This window comes from Propithecus coquereli, unplaced genomic scaffold (genome assembly GCF_000956105.1).
Source record: "Propithecus coquereli isolate 6110/MARCELLA unplaced genomic scaffold, Pcoq_1.0 Scaffold51, whole genome shotgun sequence".
Classification (NCBI taxonomy): Eukaryota; Metazoa; Chordata; class Mammalia; order Primates; family Indriidae; genus Propithecus; species Propithecus coquereli.
The window spans coordinates 4560970-4568013 of record NW_012150952.1 but is presented as its reverse complement, the minus strand read 5'-3'; the positions used below and the strand labels follow the sequence as shown (position 1 = coordinate 4568013).

Here is a 7044-nt window from a genome sequence, read left to right as displayed (position 1 = left end):
TATACCTACAGTTTTATCTAAACACTTTAATCTAGCTTTTTATTTAATTGAAAATGTTATAAAATCATATTACTAAAGATATTTCATTCTGTCTAGGAAAATGGAATAATAAATTATGAGCAAAGTATACATCAGAAGTATACATCAGCAATCATAATAATATCCTTTTCTAGAATTCTTATTGAACTTTGCTTTTGGCTACCTTTATATTAACTGTTTTCAGCTATATTGATACACAATATCAGTCTGGATCCATTTTTTTTTCAGATACAGAAAAATGTGTGAAATGCTCAAAGTTTCAAATACAGGTACATATGTTTGAAAATTAGCTACTGAGCATAAGAAATAGCTTCTTTTCCATAACTATTTTTTGCTATATTGCCAGGGTCATATTGAATCTTTGTAGTGGCATAATAACCCCTAATACATGTTGTATTTATCCCTCCTCCTCTATGGTTTTGTTTCTTGGCTGTTTCCAAATTGCATGGTTTGTGGGCAGGCACTATTGTAAGTTTCCTTACATTATTCTGCCACATAAACTTTCTTTTGACTTACACATCCCAGGAGACATTCTTATCATGGCTAATGATAATGACCTAGCTTCTTGAGATATTTTTATATAGACTAACATTACTGAACATACTCATTTCGCCTGTCTCCTAAGCCAGGGTTGTTGTGCTAGAAAGTTATAGGAAAAAAATATATATTGATTTACTAATATCACTAACTGTGTACTTTTATGATTATGCATTTTCATGAAATAGCTAATTGAACTTGATAGGATATTATAAGGCAGGAATACGTAAGTTTAATTGTATTATTAAATAAATGAACAAAAACAAAACACAAAAAGAAAAGCAAGTGAAAAACAAGTGGTTTCACTATCAGTAGTAGCATGACAGCCAAATCTGTTTAGGTGCCAAAAGCAATTTAAAATAATTTCATCTTTGATATGCATTTATTAGAGACCTTTAATTAAAGTACAAATATGAGTCAATGATATAGACTCAAATATTTTGCCCCATGTTTTCTTAAATAAAATGTAGAGAATCTGATCGATTGCCAGTATGCAGGCTACATGCTTGCAAAAAAATTGGCAAACATGTTTCCAAAATATATAATTTTGTATTAACATTATGAAGACATTTTCTGCATTTTCAGGTAGGGATACTGTCTTTGATAGTATAAGCCAGATATGAAACATCATCTAATCCCTCTTCAGAATGTCCTGTTTGAATATCCTTCTCCTTTCCCAAGTTTTTTATTTCCACATCTAAGGTATTATCACCTTTTCCTAATATCATGAAGGTTCTTTTTGGCCTAACCTTTTTTCTTCTGGTATCTCTCAATTGATTTTTAATTAGGAAACATTTCCATTTTATGGAGTAATAATTCATTGTAGGAAAAAAATCACAAAAAGAACTACTGCAATGCCAGCAAAACTGTGCATATGATTCTACAATGAACTTAAGTCTAATGTTAAAAATTAATATAAGTGTTCAATTATGGGGCATAAAACTAAAATGCAATTTGAAATGCAATGGTTTTAGTGCTATTAGGACCATTGACTGTTGGGTCAGAATTTAGTTCTCAATACTAATGCTGAAATTGGCGAATCATTGGTAGGATTAGCTAGTTGCCTATTACAATTATAATGGTTCCCATTAAGTTTTCTTTCTACTTCTAAAACATTAGTTCATATAGCATGCATGATTATGTTTATTGACCTTCTTTTTCTCTTTTTTCCTATATGGCCAAGAAACCATACTTATACAACTAATCATTAAAGCGTATCATATTGTCTTAACAATATTATCAATAGATTTAGTGGTCATTTTATTTACTTTGCCTTTTTGCAAATCTTCTTTCTTTGTTTTCACTCTGCAGGAAATGGTGGTCCTTTAATATTGGATTAACTTCTGAATGCTATTTGGTTTTACCTATCTGCAGTATATCATTCCTTGAAATATCTAGGCATTATACAACTTATATTTTATTCCAATCTGGTCTGACTATAGATGAAATTAGAGGGCATATAGTTTATTACTCATGAGCTTTTGAAAATCCACACAAAATGACACATTTTAGGAATATGTAAAGGCTATCGTAATTGTTTTTTTCAGTCATTATTGCATTCTAATGTCTTTTAGGTATTTTTTCTCTGCATTTTTATCTGTGTTTATATTAACTGTTACTGGTGCATTGAATGTATTTCCTTCAATATATTTGACTATATTCAACTCTGGGTTATCTACATGAATGAAATGGGGAAGACATGTGGACCATTCAAATATCACTTATGTTTGAACTGAAATATAACTGTGTACAAAAAATTGAATGCAGGTGTGTTAAGCAAATGGGAAAGCCACTTCAAAATTAATGTTGTAACATTATAAAAATAATTTGGGATGCTGTCTCGTCTTCCAATTTTTAACTCTTCTCAGCTTTTGCTGAAACTTCACAGCATCACTGTTTTCTGGTTGTCCTTTATCATGTATATTTTATCACACGCTAAGCGCAGTTCAAAAATATTTCCTAAGTCAGGGTCTAATTAAAGGATTAAGTTTCAAAGCTCTTTCTTACTACATGTGAAATAAGAGTAACTGGTCGAAATCCAGGAACTAAGGGGGAAAGTCAATGTTATTAATAGAACAGTCTGCATACATCTGCGTATACACACACACACAACTTGTAGTGTGATATCATAAACTTGCATGTATTACTCATATATATAGCTGCCAATAATTACATTCATTTAATTCAGAGTGGAGAACATATGCTATAACTAAAAGAAAATAGGCTAGAAGCCAGACAAACATTTTCAAATTTTAAATCTAGCAATCATTTCCTATCTGTGCCACTTTTAGCAAATTATTTACTCTTTCTTTTTAGAGGGGGATGATGATATCAATGGTGTGATAAAATGAATGAATTAATATGTGTAAAGTGTTTGACATATGATAAACTTGTGATTGGTGTTATTTCTCCTTCTTTATCCAATCACTACTCATGTTCCACATAGAAGGACATGCAGGACAATTAGCAGAGCTCTATCATTTGCCCTAATTACACTTATGGATCTAATTTCCTCTGCCTGCTCTGATCCCTCTGTGTTGGAATATAGGAATGGTAATAACTTTTCAGCATCCTTTTTTTGTGTGCATCCTGTAGATGTCACCATCCCTGGAAGTTCACAATGTGACTTGTACCGAAAGTTTGACTGGTCTAAAAGGAAACATGGGAAAAGACCACAGTTCCTGTGGGTAGGAGCTCTCCTGCCAAATGAAATTTATGAAAATTTCAGTTATTTCATTTGCTTTTCTTAAATCTTTAAATTAATTTTCTGAGAATTTTTAAAACTGGCTTTCTTTTTTTCCCAATATAAATGGCATATTCCTTTCCAGAGATATGCTGTAGAAAAATAACATATTCATGTAGAATTTCTGCAGTCTTATTCTGAAAATTAACAAGGAAAATCTTTATCCTATTATATCTAGGACATTTAACTTTAAAACTTTGGTTAGTATCATTTTTGCCTTGTTCTTTTCATAAATGCCTATTGGTTCAGCATCTCTAACTATTAAACAGAATATATTAACTTCCGCCAGTTTCTGCTAGTTTATTATGTAAAAATTCCAGAATTCTTATCAACTTATAATGAGACTAATGAGCCAAATTTGCAGGCATTATGGTGTGAAAAGGCAACACTAAACTAAAATTCAAGAGTTCTGAACAATTCATTAACCTCTTTTTGGCTTAGGCCACAGTTCATGCACATATAAAATAAGGGGGCTATATTTCAGTTTTCTTCAAACTCTAAAGGAATTATAGCAATGATAATGGTGTGCATGAGGCCATTACTGTGCCTGGGGACAAAATGAAAATAGTAACCAAAGTGAGCAAACTGGTTGGCATAAAAAATGTTCAAATATAGGGAATGTATCCTGCTCTCATAAAAGCAGATTGGCTGATAAGCATAGCACAGAAACAGAAGATTTTTGCTTCATTAATTGTCTAGTGAGTTCTCTTAAAATTATAATAATGATGATAGTAATAACAATAATAAAAAAGGATCTGTAGTCATTGGATGTCATGTTGCTATGATTTGAAAATAACAATCAAAGAAGGAGAGCCTTAAAAATGGCTATCAAATGTCAGCAGATTTTCACTCCTCTCCATTTGTTCTAATGATTTTGCAGTAATCTGAGCTGAATTATGAGTGGGTAACTCCTTAAATTACAATACACCTTTAAGCTTCAGGGGAACAGATGTGACCACAGCTGAATTGCACTTATTCTTGACCTGAATATGATGACTATGATACAATCCCATTTGTTTAATGTGGGTTTTTTTTGCACCTTTGATGTAAACATAAATGATGCTGTGAACATTAGTGCTGCCTGTCTTATAGTCCTGTAGACTGAGACAAGATTTTGTAGAGTTTGCTGCATCTTACAGTGTTGAAATAGGGGGTTATTATATACATACTTTTGTGATTAGTGCCAGGAAGGCTTTGGTACTCAAATACATTTTCCTTCCCTATCACAGTGCCTCAAGTTTTACACTTAGAACTTAATCTGTTTGGGTTAAACCATTTATCTGTGTATCTTTATATAAAATTCAAATAGCCTTGAGCAAAACTATGTAGAGAATAAATTAGGCTGCTAGAAGTCATTGACACTTTATATGATCATTTTATAAATTTGCTCCTTTCTTCCACCTTCAGCTGAGTTTAACTCAAGAGTCAGAGTGATACAGAAAGAAAAGGTGAGACATGGCGTAGATAAATCTAGTGACCTCCCAATTAGCATATGATGTGCCTGATTTTTGTGTGAGTCCTAATGTGGCATCATATATGATAGCCCTTGGCACATGTTTGATGGAAGTTAAGAACTACATCATCAAGAAGAGGATGTCTCAACAACCTGGATCGAAAATCTTTATTTTCCAAAAAAGAGGAACTATATCTATTAAAAGTATTTGTAAATGATTGGTATTATTTTGAAATAAATAAAAAGTATTAGATTAAAAACTATGAAAATTAAATACATTTATCATAAAAAGTGCTATTGAGGCATGAATCACTAAGAGAATATAAAAATGCTGTGCTTGTATGCCTCTCACTTTCTTTCACTTTTTTTGAATTCTTCCCTTTCCTGCCACAGATCCAAGTGCAGGAATAGGTTGTTTCTGAAGCAAAGAGGTAAAGAAAATGTTCTTTGGGGCTAAGAACTTAATTTTATTTCTGTAAGCCAAATTCTTTGACCTAATGTGGAAAGAAAATCGAGGCAAAATGTAATAATACAACAAACAAATAGAGGTCCCTGCCTTTTTTTTATGCAGATGACATTGTTTATTTCATTATTGTCACCTTTAATAAACAGCTGTTCTGGTTATCTAACAGCGATAGGACAAATTTAAAATGAACTATTCCAAAGTCAAACTTTTTTTGGTAGACATTCTTCAATATTCAACTTTTTAATAACTGACACTGTTATATAATAAATCAATGATATAGAAATGTATTTTGTAAGTAGTTTATCTTGGAGAGTTAATCAGTATGAAACATTATTCAATTATAGATAAACTATTTTGTTAAGTTATTTTGCTTGTTTTGTTTTATGGCTAGAGTAGATTTTTTAAAAAATCATATGGTCCCTGATGGTGGGAGAACATGTCTGTTACTCATAAAACTTCCTAAGCACAGTGTAGCAAAATGTGTGACCCATAATAGGTACTTAAGAAATAATTGTTGAAGAAATAAACTGTCTTTGTCTCTGCCTCTTGACACCAACTAAATAATATGTTACTATAAATAATAATAATGAAATGAGATCAGGGCTGTAGCCCATGGCTGTTAGATTATGCAACTGCACAGTTCATGTTTGCAGTGAACAGCAGTCTCTGAATTTATACAATTTTCGTAGCTTTGTATAAGGTAAAAAAATATTTAACACAGGTGCCTTTCACTTGTTTTTCAGGGAAATCTGATGACCCATTAAATAATGGTATCACATTTGAGGTAGAATATAAACACATTACTTACTTTTTCACACATTGGTGTATTTATATCAGTTACACATGCACATGCACACACACACACACACACACACACACACACACAGGCTTTATACAGGTGGTTTATAAATACTGAATAGAGCTAATGAATATTATTCTATTAAGTCAGGTGCGTAAAACATCTTAGAAGAAAAAAGTTAAAAAAATATTGGCATGGCAGTTAAATTTATTAAATAGCAGTTTGAAAACAAAAGAACAGTATACTGCCATTCATCAAAATTGATTTATTGGGAGAAAAAATTGATTTATTTCTTATATAGGTATAGTTAAGAGTCATCACAGGTAGGCAAAGTAATCATGCAGATCCTTTCTATGTAGAAGCTGTCTTCTTGGTATTCGAGACAATCAAAAGATATAAAAGCTCATCCAAACAAGGTCATCATCAACGAATGTCACAAACCCTGTTATCAATAGTTTATTAAATAATAATATCCCGGTGATTATTCCTTGGAAAGGAACAACCTTTTGGAGAAACTTCATTAACTCTTTATGACAGCCTAGTAAATTGCTACTTCAGTGCACCCTAGTGGTGAAAATGTGCCAATGCTGCTTTAAAAAGTACTCAGAACAATTAATGCTTACTAGTGGGTGATTCTCACTTAAATACAGAGATTTACGTTTTCTTGTCTACGGAGATAGTGTGATAAATAAAATCTATGGAATTTATTAAAGTATATGCATGCATGCACGTGTGTAAATAACTATACATGTAATTAATTGGGATAAAATATAACAGCAAGGGGATATAGGATTTGGGAAACTGGAGTGAGGTATTAGAGAGAGAATGGGCCAGTTTTGATGCCAGCTAGACTTGAGTTTAAATCCTGATAATGTCAGTTTTATACGTGTGATTTTGGCATTTTTTTACTTTGTAAGGTTGTTTTGAGAATCATAAATAGTATCTGTAAATTCTTTAACATAATTGCTTCAAATACTAATTAATATACTGAGATGAATAGAAAGATA

At 31.8% G+C, this 7044-nt stretch overlaps 1 protein-coding gene across 1 annotated transcript in view; it reads left to right on the top strand.

The window, feature by feature from the left end:
- Nucleotides 1–7044, top strand: part of NOL4 (nucleolar protein 4) — a 478468-nt gene that overhangs the window by 108527 nt on the left and 362897 nt on the right. The gene's annotated exons all lie outside the window — the stretch shown is intronic.